The following is a 22,912-nucleotide window of genomic DNA, read 5'->3' as shown; positions in this document are numbered from 1 at the left end:
GGCTGTGTACGGCTAGAGCTGCATTTCCCACCCTCGGCTTATACTCGAGTCAATAAATTTTCCCAGGTTTTTGTGGTAAAATTAGGTGCCTCGGCTTATCTTCGGGTCAACTTATACTCGAGTATATACGGTATATAAAAAGCAAAAAAGGAGATTGACTTATTGATTGAATCATAACGAAATCTCTTAAACCACAAGGCCTACAATCTTGAAACTTGGCAGGTAGCTTCCCCTTAGGTCCCAGGTGCTTGCTAAGAACCGGTTTTACAAATGTCACTGTCCAGCCACGGAAATTGCAAAAAATGGATGTGTATATGTATGTTCCAGCATAACTCCGGAATGCCTGCAGCAATTTATACCAAACTTGGTACACATATGACTTACAATCTGGGAACAAACACTGTGGGTGTAAGACACCCCTAGCACAATTTGGGGTGAGGCAGCAGCACAGAGTATTTCAGTACACAGCATAACTCTGGAATGCCTGGAGCAATTTGCACCAAACTTGGTACACATATGTCTTACAATCTGGAAACAAACACTGTGGGGGTAAGACACCCCAAGGGGTGAGGCAGCAGCACAGAGTATTTCAGCAGAAAGCATAACTCTGGAATGCCTGCAGCAATTTACACCAAACTTGGTACATATATGACTTACAATCTGGAAGCAAACACTGTGGGGTTAACACACATCTAGCATCCTTGGGGGTGGTCCAGCAGCATAGACTGTATCAGGACATGCATGATATGTCAGTGCAATATTAAGGTAACAGACCTTTGTATCAAAAGTGTTAGGAAAAACACAAGGAAAAGGAAGCCAGTGTGGTTTGCGAAAGAAGTAGCAAATATTGTGAAAGAAAAAAACGTGGCTTTTAGGAAATATAAGCAGACACAAAATAATGAAGACAAAGAGATATATATTGTTAGACAGAAGGTAATCAGATGTGCAAAGGCACAAGCTGAGGAGAAAATGTCCCAGTCAGTGGGTAAAGGAGGCAAAAAAAATGTCTAGGTATATAAGCGAAAGGAGAAAAACAAAAGGCGGAATTATAAAACTAAAGACAGAGACTGGGAGTCTTGTTGATGGATACAATGTAATAGCAGATCAGCTTAATAATTATTTTTGCTAAGTATTCATCACTGAAAGAGAGGGGAAAGGGCCACAGTTAAGTTGCAGGGATATTCAAGAAAATGAAACAAGTACATTTACAGAGAAGGTCCTAACAGAACTATCAAAGCTGAAAGTGGACAAATCTATGGGGCCAGATGGGATACAGCCAAGGATACTAAAAGAACTTAAGAGGTGCTGGTAGCACCATTGACAGAATTATTCAACCAGTCATTAGCTACAGGAGTAATTCCAGAGGACTGGAAAAGAGCGACCGTAGTCCCACTGTACAAAAGTGGGAGCAAGGAAGAGGCAAACAACTACAGACCAGTGAGTCTTACATCAGTAGTAGGAAAATTGATGGAAACACTCTTAAAATAAATAGTTGTAGATTATCTCAAATCCAGCAATTTACAGGATCCCAAACAGCATGGATTCACTGGAGGAAGATCATGTCAAACAAATCTTATTGACTTTTTTGACTGTGTGACTAAAGTGATGGATAAAGGTGGAGCCGTGGATATAGCTTATCTAGACTTTAGTAATGCTTTTGACACTGTTCCACATCGTAGACTGCTAAATAAACTTGGAAGTTTGGGATTGGATACTAGGATTATTGAATGGATAAGATCTTGGTTGCAGGATAGAAAACAGATAGTTGTGGTAAATGGAGTGCATTCTCAGAAGGGAAATTTTACCAGTGGAGTACCCCAGGGATCTGTACTTGAACCAGTGCTTTTTAATATCTTTATTAGTGACAGTGCAAATGGCATTAAAGGAAAGTATGCCTTTTTCCGATGACACAAAGGTATGCAACAGGGTAAACACACCAGGTGGGGTAAAACAAATGATGGAGGATCTAGGTAGACTAGAGGAATGGTCAAGAGTGTGGCAATTACAGTTTAATGCCCAAAAATGCAAAATCATGCACTTGGGTCTCAAAAATCCAAAGGCTAAATATAGTATTAATGGCACTATACTGGAAACTACTGAGGAGAAAAGGGATCTAGGAGTCACTATTTCAGGTGACTTAAAGGCAGGTAATCAATGTAACAAAGCAATGAGGAAGGCTAGTCAGATGCTTGACTGCATTGGGAGAGGAATCAGCAGCAGAAATAAAGAAGTATGGCCTCATCTAGAATACTGTGTTCAATTCTGGAGGCCATATCTTCAAAAGGATATTAATACATTAGAGACTGTACAAAGAAGGGCAACTAAAATGCTGAATGGCCTACATCACAAAACATACCCAGAAAGACTAAAAAAATCTCAATATGTATAGTTTGGAGGGAAGGGAAAGGGGGGACATGATAGAAACTTTCAAATATATCAAGGGTTTAACAAAGTCCAGGAGGGAAACATTCTCCATATGTAGAGAAGCAATAGGACACGAGGACATGCACTGAGACTGGAGGGGGGGGGGGGGGGGGGTTCAGGAGAAATATGAGGAAAAATGACTTCACAGAAAGGGTAGTGGACAAGTGGAATAGCCTACCATCAGAGGTAGAGCAATTTAAACATGCATGGGATAGACATAAGGATACCCTTACAAAGACATAAGGATCAAATAAGTTTTGAGATAAAAATATGGTTAAAAGAAAGGGCAGACTAGCTGGGCCAAGTGGTTCTTATCTGCCATCAAATTCTAAGTTTCTATGTTTCTATGTCAGTGACGACAGGGCTGCAATTTGACAGTGGCAGTGACATGATGTGAGTAGGGGAATAAAGGTAGCAGGAAGCCACATACTGAGAGTTATATAGTGGGAGGAGCAGGGTCCCCAGCAGCACAGAGTATAATGGAGATGCAAGATATGTCAGGCAGAACAGGGCTGCATGTGACAGGGGCAGTGATATGATGTAAGGAGGGGAATGGAGGTAGCACAAACCCACACACTGAGAGTTATATAGTGGAAATAGCAGGGTCCCCCAGCAGCACAGAGTATATCAGGAGATGCATAATGTGCTGCGCTATATAAGAAACTGTAAATAAATCGATAAATTCACAGGGGCACTGACATGATGTGAGGAGGGGAATGGAGGCAGTAGGAAGCCACAGACTGAGAGTTATATAGTGGGAAGAGCAGGGTCCCTTGGGGGACCAAAAAGGAGTCCGGCCAATACACAAAGTTGGTCAGGGATGCAAGATATGCCTATATACTAGATCTCCAATCAACATAAATTAACGAACAACTATAATTCTAATTCATCATCCTCATCCCGTAGCGAAGCATGGGTATTCAGCTAGTGAGGCTATATAGACACATGCAATCAAGGTAATTTGACCGTGCTTAACTGAAGCTTTATAATGAGTTAATTCATAAATCTCAAATCTGCGCAGCATTAACACTGTTAGGAAGTTTGCATGTGCAGGTCCTTCCCGCACATTAACTGTCTATGGGGCTGATTCAGGGTTGTAAGCAAAGCAGAAAAGCACACAACTGGGCAAAACCATGCTACACTGCCGGTGGGGCAGATGTAACGTGCAGAGAGAGTTAGATTTGGGTGGGGGGTGTTCAAACTGAAATCTAAATTGCAGTGTAATAGATATAACTCTCCGTGCACATGTTACATCTGCCACACCTGCAGTGCAGCATGGTTTTGCCCAGTTACAGTATGTGCTTTTCTGCTTTACTTACAACCATGAATAAAGCCCTGAGAGCTGACACCAGATAGCAGTTACTAGGCTTTGTTGATACACATTTAACTCCTGATTTTAACCCATTTGTGTCCAAGATGCCCGGTTATGGATCCCGTTCTACCAATACACATAGGCACTTAGGAATTAAAAATAGGATTTTGATAACCTACCGGTAAATCCTTTTCTACTAGTCCGTAGAGGATGCTGGGGACGACATCAAGACCATGGGGTATAGATGGGATCCGCAGGAGACATGGGCACTCTAAAGACTTTTCATTGGGTGTGAACTGGCTCCTCCCTCTATGCCCCTCCTCCAGACCTCAGTTTTAGAAATGTGCCCAGGTCGACTGGATGCACTCTGAGGAGCTCTACTGAGTTTCGAGGAAAGGAATTACTTAAGTAGTGGTTAGATATCTACCAACTCACACCCTCAACCATGCCGCACACATGGCATTCAACATAACACACGCCAACAGGCATGAACCAATTGCAGCAACATGCTGAAACCAAGAAAACACAACTTGTGTAACTCTAATAACTAAACTGCAGGTAAAGTACGCACTGGGACGGGCGCCCAGCATCCTCTACGGACTAGGAGAAAAGGATTTACCGGTAGGTTATCAAAATCCTATTTTCTCATACGTCCTAGAGGATGCTGGGGACGACATCAAGACCATGGGGTCTATACCAAAGCTCCAGTACGGGCGGGAGAGTGCGGATGACCCTGCAGCACCGATTGACCAAACTTGAGGCCCTTATCGGCCAAGGTGTCAAACTTGTAGAACTTAGCAAATGTGTTTGACCCTGACCAAGTAGCTGCTCGGCAAAGTTGTAATGCCAAGACCCCCCGGGCAGCTGCCCAGAATGAGCCCACCTTCCTAGTGGAGTGGGCCTTTACCGACATCGGTAACGGCAAACCAGCCATAGTATGAGCTTGCTGAATCGTATTTCTAATCCAACGTGCAATAGTCTGCTTGTAAGCAGGACAGCCAATCTTGTTGTGAGCGTACAGGACAAACAGAGCCTCTGTTTTCCGTATACGAGCCGTTATAGCGACATAGATTTTCAAAGCTCTAACCACATCTAGAGATTTTGAATCAGTGAATGTGTCAGTAACTACTGGCACTACAATAGGTTGGTTTATGTGGAAAGATGAAACCACCTTCGGAAGAAAATGTTGACGAGTCCTCAACTCTGCCCTATCTTCATGGAAGATCAGGTAAGGGCTCTTGTGAGACAAGGCCCCCAATTCAGACACCCGCTTTGTGGATGCCAAAGCCAAAAGCATCACCACTTTCCAAGTGAGAAACTTCAACTCTATCTTTTGTAGAGGCTCAAACCAATCCGATTGAAGGAACTGCAATACCACGTTAAGATCCCATGGTGCCACTGGAGGCACGAATGGAGGCTGGATGTGCAGAACCCCTTTCACAAAGGTCTGAACCTCTGGAAGAGAGGCCAATTGTTTCTGGAAGAACACTGACAAGGCCTAAATCTGGACCTTGATTGATCCCAATCAGAGGCCCGCCTCCACACCATCCTGCAAAAAATGGAGAAAACGTCCCAACTCATACTCTTCCGTAGGAGCCTTCTTGGATTCACACCAAGACACATATTTTCTCCAAATACGGTGGTAATGTTTTGACGTTACTCAGAATAAGGATGGGGATGACCTCCTTGGGAATACCTTTCCTGGCTAGGATACGGCGCTCAACAGCCATGCCTTCAAACGTAGCCGCTGTAAGTCTTGGTACACGCATGGCCCCTGCTGCAGCAGGTCCTGTCAAGGAGGAAGAGGCCGAGGATCTTCTATGAGCAACTGCTGAAGATCTGGGTACCAAGCCCTCCTTGTGGATTGCCGCTGTTACTGCTTCTCTTTCTGACGGAGAAACTGGCAGAGTCGATTTGAAAAATCGGCATGGGGGAACATCTTGAAACTCCAGCTTGTACCCCTGGGATACTATTTGCAACACCCAGGGATCCAGGCCAGACAGAATCCAATTCTGGCTGAAGAGTCTGAGACGTGCCCCCACCCGAGCGGCCTCCCGCAAGGGAGCTCCAGCGTCATGCTGGTGATTTGGCAGAAGTAGGGGTAGACTTCTGCTCTTGGGAACCTGGAGCCGCTGTGGGATTCTTTCCCCTTCCCCTACCTGCAAAGAAGGGGGAACCTCTCGTCTTTTTGTATTTATTGGGCCGAAAGCACTGCATTTGCGGGTGATAGGTATTTTTTGCCGATGCAGGCGCAGAGGGCAAAAATGTCGACTTACCTGCGGTAGCCGCCGAGACTAACGCATCCAGGCCATCGCCAAATAAGGCCTCACCTTTATATGGGAGAGCCTCCATGTTTCTTTTGGAATCTGCATCCGCGTTCCGCTGGCGAATCCACAACGCCCGCCTAGCCGATACTGCCATGGTAGCGGCCTGTTAACTCAAGAGTCCAATATCCTTCATTGCTTCCAGCATGTAGGCGGCAGCGTCCTTGATATTTCCTAACTTAAGGAGTATCTCATCTTTATCAATCGTGTCAATTTCTGATGACACGCTTTCTGTCCATTTTTCAATAGCGCGACTCACCCATGCGCAGGCAGTAGTGGGCCTAATCAGTGTACCATTTTTAACATAAATGGATTTCAATGTCGTTTCCATTTTGCAGTCTGCCGGCTCTTTAAGAGAAGCCATGCCAGGAGCAGGGAGAATTACCTTCTTTGTCACTTGGAAAGTGCACTGTCTAACACAGGGGGTGACTCCCACTTTTTCCTGTCCTCAGCCGGGAAAGGGTAAGCTATGTGAATCCTTTTGGGAATACGAAATCTTTTATCAGGATTCACCCACATCCCTTCAAACAGAGCATTTAGTTCGTGTGAAGGCGGGAACGTGACTTTGGACTTCTTTTCCTTACATAAATACACCTTCAAGTTCTCCTGAGGTACAGGAGTGGTTTCTGTAACCTCCAACCTCCCTTATAGCCACAATCATATATTGTATATTTTTTGCCAATTTATGATCTATCTCTCTGGATTCACTATCGTCGACACAAGAGTCAGAATCCGTGTCAGTATCAGTGTTTACAACATTTGCAAATGGTCTCTTATGTGACCCAGAGGGGCCGCCCGCATAAGGAATAACAGCATCCTGAAAAATCACATCTTCCACAGATTTTCTCTAGCATGCAGCCTTAGATTCAGACTTATCTAATCTACGGTTAATCAGATGCATACTGTCACGTATCTCTTTCACCCATGCAGGCTCTTGGTGTGCCGGTAGCGCCACCACATTACAACTCTGTGTCCCTAAAATGGCTTCCTCCGGGGAGAAACGCCCTGTCTCAGACATGCCTCACACGTGTACAGCACACCAACAGACACACTGGGACTTATTTTGAGGACAGACCCACAGTAAAATCTGTCAGAGGGACACAGGATAGGAGCAGCCAGTCCACAACCCCAGCGCCAGTATTTCCTGTGAACACAGAATGTCCACAGCCAAATAGCGTCTTTAAACAATAATTCACACTATTAAATGCACCACAATCGCTTTGTGCCCCCCTTTAATAGCACCCTGTACTTGTCAGAAGTGGAGGAGAGGACCAGCGTGTTCTCTGCAGCCTGAGGAGAGAGAGAAAATGGCGCTGAGTAGTGTGCTGGCTGCCTGAGGAAGAAGCTCTGCCCCCGCAATGGTGCATCCTTACACTCATATAAACACTGTAATATTTATACTGGCGGGGGTAGGGCTGTGCCAGCGGCAACTTATGCCCCCTTTTAGCCAGTTTTGAGGTATTTTTCTTGCTGCCCAGGACATCCCCCCCCCCTCCCGCGCCCTACTCCCTGTAGTGCCTGTGTGTGTGGGCAGCAATGTCTTCTGACTTCTGGCTCTGTGAGGGGGGTGACCGCGTGCTGTGGGAGTGAGCATCTAGACACGGCTAGCGTTCAGTTCCCTTCAGGAGCTAATGGTGTCCTGTCAGCCAGAAGCAGAGCCATGAAACTCTGAGGAAGTTGGTTCTGCTTCTGCCCCCTCAGTCCCATGAAGCAGGGAGTCTGATGCCAGCAGATCTCCCTGAAAATAAAAAAACCTAACATAGGTCTTTTCAGAGAAAGTCAGTAGAGCTCCTCAGAGTGCATCCAGTCAACCTGGGCACATTTCTAAAACTGAGGTCTGGAGGAGGGGCATAGAGGGAGGAGCCAGTTCACACCCAATGAAAAGTCTTAAGAGTGCCCATGTCTCCTGCGGATCCCGTCTATAGCCCATGGTCTTGATGTCGTCCCAGCATCCTCTAGGACGTATGAGAAAGTAAGAAACAATTTCATAGTGCTGTTAAAAAAGTGTATTCCCAGAAAGTAATAAAAATGCATGTACCTGTATAAGATATAATGAATCATTGTACAGATGATTATTGTTGGTTATTTAAGTAGTGCACATACTGTATATAATCATCGCTTTATAGAGAATATTTCAGTCAGTCACATCAGTCCCTGCCCCAGTATTATCTTACAATCTACGGAGTATTCCCTTTCTCTTACGTCCTAGAGGATGCTGGGGACTCCAAAAGGACCATGGGGTATAGACGGGATCCGCAGGAGCTTGGGCACACTAAAAAGACTTTGACTGGGTGTGAACTGGCTCCTCCCTCTATGCCCCTCCCCCAGACCTCAGTTAGACTTTGTGCCCAGGAGTGACTGGACACACACTAGGGGAGCTCTACTGAGTTTCTCTAGAAAGACTTTTGTTAGGTTTTTTATTTTCAGGGAGACCTGCTGGCTACAGGCTCCCTGCTTCGTGGGAGTGAGGGGAGAGAAGCAGACCTACTTCTACTTAGTTAAGGGCTCTGCTTCTTAGGCTACTGGACACCATTAGCTCCAGAGGGTTCGATCACTTGGTTCGCCTAGCGGCTTGTTACCGGAGCCGCGCCGTCACCCCCCTCACAGAAGACAGAAGCCGGGTGAGTATTAGAAGATCCGAAGACTTCAGTGACGGCTCCCACACATACCACTAACGGCACTCACATGGTGCAGGGCGCTGGGGGGGGCGCCCTGGGCAGCAGTTACTGAGGTGTTTTTGAACTGGCAAATGACATATTCGGTGCCCGGGCACCATATTTCGGACCCCCGGCAGTATAAAAAATTCAAATTCAGGCGGGACTGAAGCGCACCGGGAAGGGGCAGGGCTTAGCTGCACAGCTCACCAGCGCCATTTTCTTCTCTCCACAGACGCTGCAGACCCCCTCAGGGTCACAAAAACGTTAATTTACCCAGATGGTAGATACAGATGCCGATACGGACTCTGATTCCGATGTCGATTTTAATGAGGCTACTTTACACCCAAGGGTAGTTAAGAGAATTCAGTACATGATTGTGGCTATTAAAGATGTTTTGCGTATCTCTGATGAACCTGCTGTTCAGGAAACAAGGATTTGCCTATTTAAAGGGAAAAAACCTGAGGTGAAGTTTCCCCCCTCTCATGAAATGAATGCTCCTTGTGAAAAAGCTTGGGAGTCGCCGGACAAGAGGTGGCAGATTCCCAAGAGAATTTTTATGGCGTATCCTTTCCCCTCTGATGACAAGGAAAAATGGGAGTCATCTCCGAATGTCGACAAGGCTCTCTCCCGTTTGTCCAAGAAGGTGGCGCTTCCATCCCCTGACACGGCTGCTCTCAGTGATCCGGCGGATCGCAAGCTGGAGACGTCTTTGAAGGCCATTTTCGTTAATACTGGTGCATTGCTCAGACCTGCTGTGGCGTCGGTATGGGTGAGTAGTGCTATTGCTAAATGGGCTGATAATTTAGCTTCTGATATGGATACCCTTGATAAAGATAATATTCTTTTGACTCTTGGTTATATCAAGGACACTGCTGATTACCTAAAGGATGCGGCGAGAGATGTTGGCCTCTTGGGATCAAGAGCCAATGCCATGGCGGTCTCGGCTGGGAGGGCGCTGTGGATCCATCAATGGAATGCTGATGCCGACTCCAAGAAAAATATGGAAGCTCTCCCCTTCAAAGGTAGTGTCTTGTTTGGTGATGGCCTGGCTGACCTGGTGTCTACCGCTACTGCGGGTAAGTCATCTTTTCTTCCTTATGTTCCCACACAACAGAAAAAGGCACCCCATCAACAGATGCAGTCCTTTCGACCTAATAAATACAAACGAGGTAAAGGCTCGTCCTTCCTCACTTCCAAGGGTAGAAAAAGGGGAAAGAAGTCCCAGGACCAAAAGTCCTCCCCCGCCTCTACCAAGTCCACCGCATGATGTTGGGGTTCCCCTGCCGGAGTCCGTGCTGGTGGGGGGCCGTCTCCGGATCTTCAGTCAGGTCTGGGTTCAATCAGCCCTGGATCCTTGGTTCGTAGACATAGTGTCCCAAGGGTACAAGGTGGAGTTTCAGGAGATGCCCCCCCACCGCTTTTTCATATCGGCCTTGCCAGTTTCTCTTCCAGAAAGAGAAGTGGTAAATGCTGCGATACAAAAGTTGTGTCAACAAAGGGTCATTGTTCCCGTTCCCCCGTCCCAACAGGCGGAAGGGTACTATTCGAGCCTCTTTGTTGTACCGAAGCAGGACGGTTCGGTCAGACCGATTTTGAACCTAAAATCCCTCAATCCATACTTGAAAACTTTCAAGTTTAAGATGGAATCTCTTCGAGCTGTGATCTCCAGCCTAGAATGGGGGGATTTTATGGCGTCAGTCGACATAAAGGTCCGGATGCCTACATACACGTCTCGATTTATCCTCCGCATCAGGCCTTCCTGAGATTTGCGGTGCAGGATTGTCATTACCAATTTCAGACATTGCTGTTTGGGCTTTCCACGGCCCCGAGGGTTTTCACCAAGGTGATGGCAGAAATGATGGTACTCCTTCGCAAGCGAGGGGTCACAATTATCCTGTACTTGGACGATCTCCTGATAAAGGCGAGGTCAAAGGAACAATTGTTAAAGAATGTGGAACTCTCCCTGACAGTTCTGCAACATCACGGTTGGATTTTAAATTTGCCAAAGTCTCAGTTACTTCCGACGACTCGACTGCCCTTCCTGGGCATGATCCTAGACACGAAGCTTCAGAGAGTGTTTCTTCTGGAGGACAAAGCTCTAGAAATTCAGACCATGGTCAAGGAGCTTTTGAGACCGACAAGAGTGTCGATTCATCAATGCACTCGAGTGCTAGGGAAGATGGTGGCGGCTTACGAGGCCATTCGTTTGGCAGGTTTCATGCCAGGGTGTTTCAGTGGGACCTGCTGGACGAATGGTCCGGGTCTCACCTACACATGCACCGGAAAATAAGTCTATCTTCCAGGGCCAGGATCTCTCTCCTGTGGTGGCTGCAAAGCTCTCACCTCCTAGAGGGACGCCGTTTCGGAATCCAGGACTGGGTCCTGCTGACCACAGATGCAAGTCTCCGAGGCTGGGGCGCAGGGAAGAAGTTTCCAGGGAAAATGGTCAAGCCAGGAATCTTCTCTCCACATAAATGTTCTCGAGTTAAGAGCCATTTACAACGGTCTCCTGCAAGCGAAGAACCTTCTTCAGGGTCTCCCTGTCCTGATCCAGTCGGACAACATCACAGCGGTGGCGTACGTAAACCGCCAACGCGGAATACGTGGAGCAGGGCGGCAATGGCGGAAGCCACAAGAATTCTCCGCTGGGCTGAACAGCATGCGAGCGCTCTGTCAGCAGTTTTCCTCCCGGGCGTGGACAACTGGGAAGCAGACTTCCTCAGCAGACACGATCTCCATCCAGGAGAGTGGGCTCTTCATCAAGAGGTATTTGCAGAAGTGGCAAGGCGTTGGGGAATTCCTCAGATAGACATGATGGCGTCTCGCCTCAACAAGAAGCTTCCGAGGTATTGTTCCAGGTCAAGGGACCCCCAAGCCTGTGCAGTGGACGCCCAGGTAACTCCGTGGGTGTTTCAGTCGGTATATGTGTTCCCTCCGCTTCCTCTCATTCCAAAGGTGCTGAGGATCATTAGACGAACAAGGGTCCAGGCAATACTCGTCGTTCCAGACTGGCCGCGGAGGGCCTGGTATCCGGATCTTCAGGAATTACTAGTGGAAGATCCCTGCCCGCTTCCTCTAAGAGAGGACCTGTTACTGCAGAGGCCCTGCCTCTTTCCAGACTTACCGCGGCTGCATTGAACGCCAGATTTTAGCTCGGAAGGGTATTCCCGGGGAAGTCATCCCCGCTCTCCTTAAGGCTAGGAAGGAGGTCACGGCGAAACATTATCACCGTATTTGGAGAAAATATGTGTCGTGGTGTGAAACCAAAGCAGCTCCTGCGGAGGAGTTTCACTTGGGTCGCTTCCTCCATTTTTTGCAGGCAGGCGTGGATGCGGGCCTGAAATTGGGTTCCATCAAAGTGCAGATTTCGGCTTTATCTATTTTCTTTCAAAAGGAATTGGCCGTCCTTCCTGAGGTTCAGACTTTCGTGAAGGGAGTGCTGCATATCCATCCTCCATTTGTGCCACCCGTGGCGCCGTGGTGTTGCAGTTTCTTATGTCTCACAGGTTTGAGCCTTTGCGTAAGGTTGAGTTGAAGTTTCTCACTTGGAAAGTGGTCATGCTTTTGGCTATGGCGTCTGCCAGACGAGTGTCCGAGTTGGCGGCCTTGTCTCACAAGAGCCCATATTTGATCTTTCATTTGGATAGAGCGGAATTGAGGACTCGTCAACAATTTCTGCCGAAGGTGGTTTCTTCGTTTCACATAAACCAGCCTATTGTGGTTCCTGTGGCTACAGATGCTGTAGCGGTTCCGAAATCTCTTGACGTTGTAAGAGCTTTGAAAATTTATGTCGCCAGAACGGCTCTTACTAGGAAGACAGAGGCTCTGGTTGTCCTGTATGCTTCCAACAAGATTGGAAATCCTGCTTCTAAGCAGACTATTGCACGCTGGATTTGTACTACGATTCAGCAAGCTCATTCTTCGGCTGGGCTACCGGTACCGAAGTCAGTAAAGGCCCATTCTACCAGGAAGGTGGGCTCATCTTGGGTGGCTGCCCGGGGGGTCTCGGCACTTCATCTTTGCCGAGCAGCTACATGGTCGGGTTCAAACACTTTTGCTAAGTTCTAATAGTTTGATACCCTGGCTGATGAGGACCTCATGTTTGCTCAATCGGTGCTGCAGAGTCGTCCGCACTTTCCCGCCCGGTCTGGAGCTTTGGTATAAACCCCATGGTCCTTTTGGAGTCCCCAGCATCCTCTAGGACGTAAGAGAAAATAGGATTTTAATACCTACCGGTAAATCTTTTTCTCCTAGTCCGTAGAGGATGCTGGGCGCCCATCCCAGTGCGGACTGTTCCTTGCAGTTGTATTGATACTGGTTACTTATGGTTACACGTGGTTTGTGTATCAGTTATGTTCAGCTTGTTGCTGTTGTTAGTTAATACTGTTATCTGGTTTCATGCTACTCCGGTTGTACGGTATGTTTGTGGTGTGGGCTGGTATGTTTATCGCCCTTAGTTAACAAAAATCCTTTCCTCGAAATGTCCGTCTCTCCTGGGCACAGTTCCTATAACTGAGGTCTGGGGGAGGGGCATAGAGGGAGGAGCCAGTTCACACCCAGTCAAAGTCTTTTTAGTGTGCCCAAGCTCCTTTTGGAGTCCCCAGCATCCTCTACGGTCTAGGAGAAAAGGATTTACCGGTAGGTATTAAAATCCTATTATTGCATACACATTATGGTTCATTCTTTGTCATAAGCCAGATAACTTGCCAGTATGGTTTTTGGAAGTGTGGAGCGGGTTCGGATCCTCGGGATCCGAACCCGCCCGGACTTCACCTTTTTTTTCACGGGTCCGAGCAACTCGGATACTCCCGCCTTGCTCGGTTAACTTGAGCACGCCCGAACGTCATCATCCCGCGGTCGGATTCTCGCGAGATTCGTATTCTATATAAGGAGCCGCGCGTCGCTGCCATTTTTCACTCGTGCATTGGAGATGATCGTGAGAGGACGTGGCTGGTGTCCTCTCAGTTTCTATGTTCAGTGGGCTGCAAATTGTGCTGCAAATATCTGTGCTCAGTGTGCTGCAAATATCTGTGCTCAGTGTGCTGCAAGTGCAAATATCTACGTTCTCTGCCTGAAAAACGCTCCATATCTGACTGTGCTCAGTGTGCTGCAAATATCTGTGCTCAGTGTGCTAATTGCTTTATTGTGGGGACTGGGGACCAGCAGTATTATACAGTAGGAGGACAGTGCAGAGTTTTGCTGACCAGTGACCACCAGTATTATACGTTCTCTGCCTGAAAAACGCTCCATATCTGTGCTTCATTGTAGTATATAGTAGGAGGACAGTGCAGAATTTTGCTGACCACCAGTATAACTATATATATAGCAGTACGGTACAGTAGTCCACTGCTCTACCTACCTCTGTGTCATCAAGTATACTATCCATCCATACCTGTGGTGCATTTCAGTTTTGCACAGTTTGCTGACCACCAGTATATACTATATAGCAGTACGGTACAGAAGGCCACTGCTCTACCTACCTTTGTGTCGTCAAGTATACTATCCATCCATAACTGTGGTGCATTTCAGTTTTGCACAGTTTGCTGTCCACCAGTATATAATATATAGCAGTACGGTACAGTAGGCCACTGCTCTACGTACCTCTGTGTCGTCAAGTATACTATCCATCCATACCTGTGGTGCATTTCAGTTTTGCACAGTTTGCTGACCACCAGTATATACTATATAGCAGTACGGTACAGTAGGCCACTGCTCTACCTACCTCTGTGTCGTCAAGTATACTATCCATCCATACCTGTGGTGCATTTCAGTTGTGCGCAGTATATATAGTAGTAGGCCATTGCTATTGATATATTACTGGCATATAATTCCACACATTAAAAAATTGAGAACAAAAATGTGGAGGGTAAAATAGGGAAAGATCAAGATCCACTTCCACCTCGTGCTGAAGCTGCTGCCACTAATCATGGCCGAGACGATGAAATGCCATCAACGTCGTCTTCCAAGGCAGATGCCCAATGTCATAGTAGAGAGCATGTAAAATCCAAAAAAATAAAGCTCAGTAAAATGACCCAAAAATCTAAATCAAAATCGTCTGAGGAGAAGCGTAAACTTGCCAATGTGCCATTTACGACACGGAGTGGCAAGGAACGGCTGAGTCCCTGGCCTATGTTCAAGGCTAGTGGTTCAGCTTCACCTGAGGATGGAAGGACTCATCCTCCTGCTAGAAAACTTAAAAGAGTTAAGATGGCAAAAGAACTGCAAAGAACTGTGCGTTCTTCTAAATCACAAATCCCCAAGGAGAGTCCAATTGTGTCGATTGCGATGCCTCACCTTTCCAACACTGGATGGGAACAGGTTGCGCCTTCCACCATTTGCACGCCCCCTGCAAGTGCTGGAAGGAGCACCTGCAGTCCAGTTCCTGATAGTCAAATTGAAGATGTCACTGTTGAAGTACACCAGGATGAGGATATGGGTGTTGCTGGCGCTGGGGAGGAAATTGACAAGGAGGATTCTGATGGTGAGGTGGTTTGTTTAAGTCAGGCACCCGGGGAGACACCTGTTGTCCATGGGACGAATATGGCCATTGACATGACTGGTCAAAATACAAAAAAAATCACCTCTTCGGTGTGGAATTATTTCAACACAAATGCGGACAACTGGTGTTAAGCCGTGTGTTGCCTTTGTCAAGCTGTAATAAGTAGGGGTAAGGACGTTAACCACCTAGGAACATCCTCCCTTATACGTCACCTGGACCGCATTCATCAGAAGTCGGTGACAAGTTCAAAAACTTTGGATGACAGCGGAAGCAGTCCACTGACCACTAAATCCCTTCCTCTTGTAACCAAGCTCCTGCAAACCACACCACCAACTCCCTCAGTGTCAATTTCCTCCTTAGACAGGAAAGCCAATAGTCCTGCAGGCCATGTCACTGTCAAGTCTGACGAGTCCTCTCCTGCCCGGGATTCCTCCGATGCATCCTTGAGTGTAACGCCTACTGCTGCTGGCGCTGCTGTTGTTGCTGCTGGAAGTCGATCATCATCCCAGAGGGGAAGTCGGAAGACCACTTGTACTACTTCCAGTAAGCAATTGTGTTAGGTGCCGCGGTCCGCGGCGCCGCTCAGTCTGTTTCCGAGCGACGCTCACGGCCGCCGCACCTCCCTCCCTGCCCGCCCGGTGCCTAGCAACGCCAGGACGCCGTGCGTACTGTAGCCGCCGGGTCTCTGGCAACGCTAGGACGCCGGGCGTCCTCAGCCGCTGGGTCCATAGCAACGGGGACGCCATTGGCGGACCGCGTTCCCCGTTGCCAGATAGGATTGATTAGTTGCTCGTGCAGCAGGGCAGCTGCACGGCAACTAGTAATTAGGGTCTGGGGGCTGGTCTTGCTGGCCCTCCTGTCATTGGCCAGCAGGGTCTTTTTATGGGAGCCAGCACACTGCAGCCTCGCCGGTGATAGCTTCCTGTATGCTGTTCCTGCCTTGCAACGTCTGTTCCTGGTCAGCTGTATCTGGTCGATCCTGCTCCCTGTGCTCCTGAGTTCTGGAGTTCTAAAGCCGGTCCTCGGAATCCTTCCTGCTCAAGTGAACCTGTTGCGGTCATCTGGGGGTTCTCGCTTGTTGGGGTTCTCTCCCAGTTTCATGAGTAGCGGCTTCTGCCGCGTGTTGCGGTGGTTTTTGCGGAGGTTTCCGCTTTTCACTGTCCTCCCCGGAACTCGGCGGTGCCGTGTGGGGGAGTGGACAGTAGTATCTTTTGTTGTTCTTTTCCTTTGGCGGCGTGCCGCACATATATTTAGTTTTAGCGTAGTTAGTAGCCCCTAGCTTCTGTTTGCTTTAGTTAGAGGTCCCCTTGTTATTATCCTGTCTCGGTTCACGCCTTGTCTCACTCTAAGACCTGGGGGCATCGGAGTTGGGCAGACCTAATCCGCCCTTCAAACGCAGCTGCCGTGGGCCCAAGAAACCATAGTCACTCAGGCGTGAACTGACCACACGGGTAAAACAACGGAGGTAGGTTGCTAGGGGCTATTCCCGTACCATCCCTTATTTCAGCGTCACGTCCTGGTGCTCTGGACTCACTACACAACATCTCTCTAGTTCTGAGCATCAGGTACATAACAATTGACTGTCCAACAGTCCTTTGCGAGGAAGATGAAATATCACAGCAGTCATCCTGCTGCAAAGCGGATAACTCAGACCTTGGCAGCCTGGGTGGTGAGAAACGTGTTTCCGGTATCCACCGTTAATTCAGAGGCAACTAGAGACTTGATTGAGGTACTGTGTCCCCGGTACCAAATACCATCTAGGTTCCATTTCTCTAGGCAGGCGATACCGAAAATGTACACAGACCTCAGAAAAAGAGTCACCAGTGTCCTAAAAAATGCAGTTGTACCCAATGTCCACTTAACCACGGACATGTGGACAAGTGGAGCAGGGCAGACTCAGGACTATATGACTGTGACAGCCCACTGGGTAGATGTATTGCCTCCCGCAGCAAGAACAGCAGCGGCGGCACCAGTAGCAGCATCTCACAAATGCCAACACGTTCCTAGGCAGGCTACGCTTTGTATCACCGCTTTCCATAAGAGGCACACAGCTGACAACCTCTTACGGAAACTGAGGAACATCATCGCAGAATGGCTTACCTCAATTGGACTCTCCTGGGGATTTGTGACATCGGACAACGCCACCAATATTGTGCGTGCATTACATCTGGGCAAATTCCAGCACGTCCCATGTTTTGCACATACATTGAATTTGGTGGTGCAGAATTATTTAAAAAACGACAGGGGCGTGCAAGAGATGCTGTCGGTGGCCCGAAGAATTGCGGGCCACTTTAGGCATTCAGCCACCGTGTGCCGAAGACTGGAGCACCAGCAAACAGTCCTGAACCTGCCCTGCCATCATCTGAAGCAAGAGGTGGTAACGAGGTGGAATTCAACCCTCTATTTGCTTCAGAGGATGGAGGAGCAGCAAAAGGCCATTCAAGCCTATACATCTGCCTACGATATAGGCAAAGGAGGGGGAATGCACCTGACTCAAGCGCAGTGGAGAATGATTTCAACGTTGTGCAAGGTTCTGCAATCCTTTGAACTTGCCACACGTGAAGTCAGTTCAGACACTGCCAGCCTGAGTCAGGTCATTCCCCTCATCAGGCTTTTGCAGAAGAAGCTGGAGACATTGAAGGAGGAGCTAAAACAGAGCGATTCCGCTAGGCATGTGGGACTTGTGGATGGAGCCCTTAATTCGCTTAACCAGGATTCACGGGTGGTCAATCTGTTGAAATCAGAGCACTACATTTTGGCCACCGTGCTCAATCCTAGATTTAAAACCTACATTGTATCTCTCTTTCCGGCAGACATAAGTCTGCAGAGGTTCAAAGACCTGCTGGTGAGAAAATTGTCAAGTCAAGCGGAACGTGACCCGTCAACAGCTCCTCCTTCACATTCTCCCGAAACTGGGGCTGCGAGGAAAAGGCTAAGAATTCCGAGCCCACTCGCTGGCGGTGATGCAGGGCAGTCTGGAGCGAGTGCTGACATCTGGTCCGGACTGAAGGACCTACCAACGATTACTGACATGTTGTTTACTGTCACTGCATATGATTCTGTCACCATTGAAAGAATGGTGGAGGATTATATGAGTGACCGCATCCAAGTAGGCACGTCAGACAGTCCGTACGTATACTGGCAGGAAAAAGAGGCAATTTGGAGGCCCTTGCACAAACTGGCTTTATTTTACCTAAGTTGTCCCCCCTCCAGTGTGTACTCTGAAAGAGTGTTTAGTGCAGCCGCTCACCTTGTCAGCAATCGGCGTACGAGGTTACTTCCAGAAAATGTGGAGAAGATGATGTTCATCAAAATGAATTATAATCAATTCCTCCGTGGAGACATTCACCAGCAATTGCCTCCAGAAAGTACACAGGGACATGAGATGGTGGATTCCAGTGGGGACGAATTAATAATCTGTGAGGAGGGGGATGTACACAGTGAAAGGGGTGAGGAATCGGACGATGAGGCGGAGGAGGACATCTTGCCTCTGTAGAGCCAGTTTGTGCAAGGAGAGATTGCTTCTTTGTTGGTGGGGGCCCAAACCAACCAGTCATTTCATTCACAGTCGTGTGGCAGACCCTGTCGCTGAAATGATGGGTTCGTTAAAGTGTGCATGTCCTGTTTATACAACATAAGGGTGGGTGGGAGGACACAAGGACAATTCCATCTTGCACCTCTTTTTTCTTTCATTTTTCTTTGCATTATGTGCTGTTTGGGGACTATTTTTATTTAAGTGCCATCCTGCCTGACACTGCAGTGCCACTCCTAGATGGGCCAGGTGTTTGTGTCGGCCACTTGTGTCGCTTAGCTTAGCCATCCAGCGACCTTGATGGACCTCTTTTTTTCTTTGCATCATGTGCTGTTTGGGGACTATATTTTAAATCTGACATCCTGTCTGACACTGCAGTTCCACTCCTAGATGGGCCAGGTGTTTGTGTCGGCCACTTGGGTCGCTTAGCTTAGTCACACAGCTACCTCATTGCGCCTCTTTTTTTCTTTGCATTATGTGCTGTTTGGGGACTATTTTTTTGAAGTGCCATCCTGTCTGACACTGCAGTGCCACTCCTAGATGGGCCAGGTGTTTGTGTCGGCCACTTGTGTCGCTTAGCTTAGCCATCCAGCGACCTTGATGCACCTCTTTTTTTCTTTGCATCATGTGCTGTTTGGGGACTATTTTTTAAATCTGACATCCTGTCTGACACTGCAGTTCCACTCCTAGATGGGCCAGGTGTTTGTGTCGGCCACTTGGGTCGCTTAGCTTAGTCACACAGCTACCTCATTGCGCCTCTTTTTTTCTTTGCATCATGTGCTGTTTGGGGACTATTTTTTTGAAGTGCCATCCTGTCTGACACTGCAGTGCCACTCCTAGATGGGCCAGGTGTTTGTGTCGGCCACTTGTGTCGCTTAGCTTAGCCATCCAGCGACCTTGGTGCACCTCTTTTTTTCTTTGCATCATGTGCTGTTTGGGGACTATTTTTTAAAAATTACATCCTGTCTGACACTGCAGTTCCACTCCTAGATGGGCCAGGTGTTTGTGTCGGCCACTTGGGTCGCTTAGCTTAGTCACACAGCTACCTCATTGCGCCTCTTTTTTTCTTTGCATCATATGCTGTTTGGGGACTATTTTTTTGAAGTGCCATCCTGTCTGACACTGCAGTGCCACTCCTAGATGGGCCAGGTGTTTGTGTCGGCCACTTGTGTCGCTTAGCTTAGCCATCCAGCGACCTTGGTGAACCTCTTTTTTTCTTTGCATCATGTGCTGTTTGGGGACTATTTTTTAAATCTGACATCCTGTCTGACACTGCAGTTCCACTCCTAGATGGGCCAGGTGTTTGTGTCGGCCACTTGGGTCGCTTAGCTTAGTCACACAGCTACCTCATTGCGCCTCTTTTTTTCTTTGCATCATGTGCTGTTTGGGGACTATTTTTTTGAAGTGCCATCCTGTCTGACACTGCAGTGCCACTCCTAGATGGGCCAGGTGTTTGTGTCGGCCACTTGTGTCGCTTAGCTTAGCCATCCAGCGACCTCGGTGCAGCTCTTTTTTTCTTTGTATCATGTGCTGTTTGGGGACTATTTTTTAAATCTGACATCCTGTCTGACACTGCAGTGCCACTCCTAGATGGGCCAGGTGTTTGTGTCGGCCACTTGGGTCGCTTAGCTTAGTCACACAGCTACCTCATTGCGCCTCTTTTTTTCTTTGCATCATGTGCTGTTTGGGGACTATTTTTTTGAAGTGCCATCCTGTCTGACACTGCAGTGCCACTCCTAGATGGGCCATGTGTTTGTGTCGGCCACTTGTGTCGCTTAGCTTAGTCATCCAGCGACCTTGGTGCAAATTTTAGGACTAAAAATAATATTGTGAGGTGTTCAGAATAGACTGAAAATGAGTGGAAATTATGGTTATTGAGGTTAATAATACTATGGGATCAAAATGACCCCCAAATTCTATGATTTAAGCTGTTTTTGAGGGTTTTTTGTAAAAAAAACACCCGAATCCAAAACACACCCGAATCCGACAAAAAATTTTCAGGGAGGTTTTGCCAAAACGCGTCCGAATCCAAAACACGGCCTCGGAACCGAATCCAAAACCAAAACACAAAACCCGAAAAATTTACGGTGCACATCACTAGTTTTTGGGTGTGGGAGGAAACTGGAGTTCCCGGAGAAAAATTCATGCAAAGAAGTAGAGATGTGCAGCGGACGGGTGGTCTTCTGTTTGCCGGCGGTCGGGCTCCCGGCGCTCAGTATACCGGCGCCGGGAGCCCGACAGCCGGCATACCGACACTTATTTTCCCTCGTGGGGGTCCACGACCCCCATAGAGGGAGAATAAAATAGTGTGGCGCGCGTAGCACGCCACCGTGCCCGTAGCGTGGCGAGCGCAGCGAGCCCGCAAGGGGCTCATTTGCGCTCGCCAAGCTGTCGGTAAGCCGGCGGTCGGGCTCCCGGCGCCGGGATGCTGGTCGCCGGGAGCCCGACCGCCGGCCAGCCGTAGTGAACCCGCAGCGGACACTTTTCGTGTTTTGAGTTTTGATTTTGGATAAAGATTATTATTATTTTCCTTTACTAGCTGGAGTACCCGGGATTTTAAGAATGTCTGTTTACAAAAATAAATGTAAATATTAAACACACAGTATAAATAACATTGTAGATAGCTGAATACCCGTACTTCACTACGGGATGAGTATGGTAAATTAGAATTATAGTTGTTCGCTAATTTACGTTGGTTGGAGATCTAGTATATAGGCATATCCAGTGTCGGACTGGAGTATGAAGGGCCCACCGGGGGTACGCAGTGGTAGGGGCCCATGATTAGGGGTGTGGCCAGCCTCCAAAGGGGGTGTGGCCAGCCACCACAGAGGTTTGGTTAACCATTATAGAGTACCTGGTCTGGACTCCTTGATAATTTATATAGTACTTAATGCTAGTGCATGCATGATAATGTGCCAGATTAATGACAGCAATGTACTGTAGAGAATACATCATAATCCTGTGCAGTATAAGGTAACATATGTATAATATATAATTCAATTGCACAGTCTAGAACCTGATCCCTAGAGGAGGAGGGCCCCCCAGGCCGTGGGGCCTACCGGTGGTTTCCCCTGTACCCCTGTGGGCCAGTCCGAGCCTGGGCATATCTTGCTTCCCTGACGCACTTTGTGTAGTGGCCGGACCCCTTTTTGGTCCCCCAAGGGACTCTGCTCTTCCCACTATACAACTCTCAGTCTGTGGCTTCCTGCTGCCTCCATTCCCCTCCTCACATCATGTCAGTGCCCCTGTGAAATTATCGATTTTTTCACAGTTTATTATATAGCGCAGCACATTATGTATCTCCTGATATACTCTGTGCTGCTGGGGGACCGTGCTACTTCCACTATATAACTCTCTGTGTGTGGGTTAGTGCTACCTGCATTCCCCTCCTCACATCATGTCACTGGTCCTGTCACATGCAGCCCTGTCATCACTGACATATCATGCATGTCCTGATATAGTCTGTGCTACTGGCCCACCCCTAGGGGTGCTAGTGGTGTGTTACCCCCACAGTGTTTGTTCCCAGAATGTAAGTCATTTGTGTAGCAAGTTTGGTGTAAATTGCTTTAGGCATTAAAGAGTTATGCTGTCTGCTGGAAAACTCTGTGCTGCTGCCTCACCCCTAGGGGTGCTAGGGGTGTCTTACCGCCACAGTGTTTGTTCCAAGCCTGTAAGTCATATGTGTACCAAGTTTGTTGTAAATAGGTCCAGGCCATAGTTGCCTACCCTCCCTCATTCTGCAGGAAACTCCCTGAAATAGTAGCAATCTCCCTCACTCCCTGAGTAGTCCATCAATCTCCCTGATTGCACCTTACCCCCATTACGCAGCTGTTATATTCTTGGGAAAAATGAAAAAGTCAAAGATACATACATTGAAATGGGCTTATCAGTGCCATGTTCCTGCATTGGTTATAAAGCACAATGATCCCTATGGCTACATATATTTTAAATAAGGTTTCTCTTGGCCATTTACAGTATATGGAACCTCTTGTAATACACAATACACAGAGAATTCCTGAAAATTATCACTGTCTTTTCATTAACAAGTAGATCTTACAAACTTTGGGGCTTATTTACATATGGGTGGTTATTCCGAGTTGTTCGCTCGCTAGCTGCTTTTAGCAGCATTGCAAACGCTAGGCCGCCGCCCTCTGGGAGTGTATC

General features: G+C 47.8%; 1 protein-coding gene across 1 annotated transcript in view; it reads left to right on the top strand.

Annotated features, from left to right (window-relative positions):
• The window catches only part of LOC134966018 (excitatory amino acid transporter 2-like), a 148,278-nt gene that overhangs the window by 76,166 nt on the left and 49,200 nt on the right, over positions 1–22,912 (top strand). The window lies entirely within an intron of this gene.

Source organism: Pseudophryne corroboree, chromosome 10, assembly GCF_028390025.1.
Source record: "Pseudophryne corroboree isolate aPseCor3 chromosome 10, aPseCor3.hap2, whole genome shotgun sequence".
Classification (NCBI taxonomy): domain Eukaryota; kingdom Metazoa; phylum Chordata; class Amphibia; order Anura; family Myobatrachidae; genus Pseudophryne; species Pseudophryne corroboree.
Note: the sequence above shows the minus strand (reverse complement) of the source record. Positions and strands in the feature narration are given on the sequence as shown.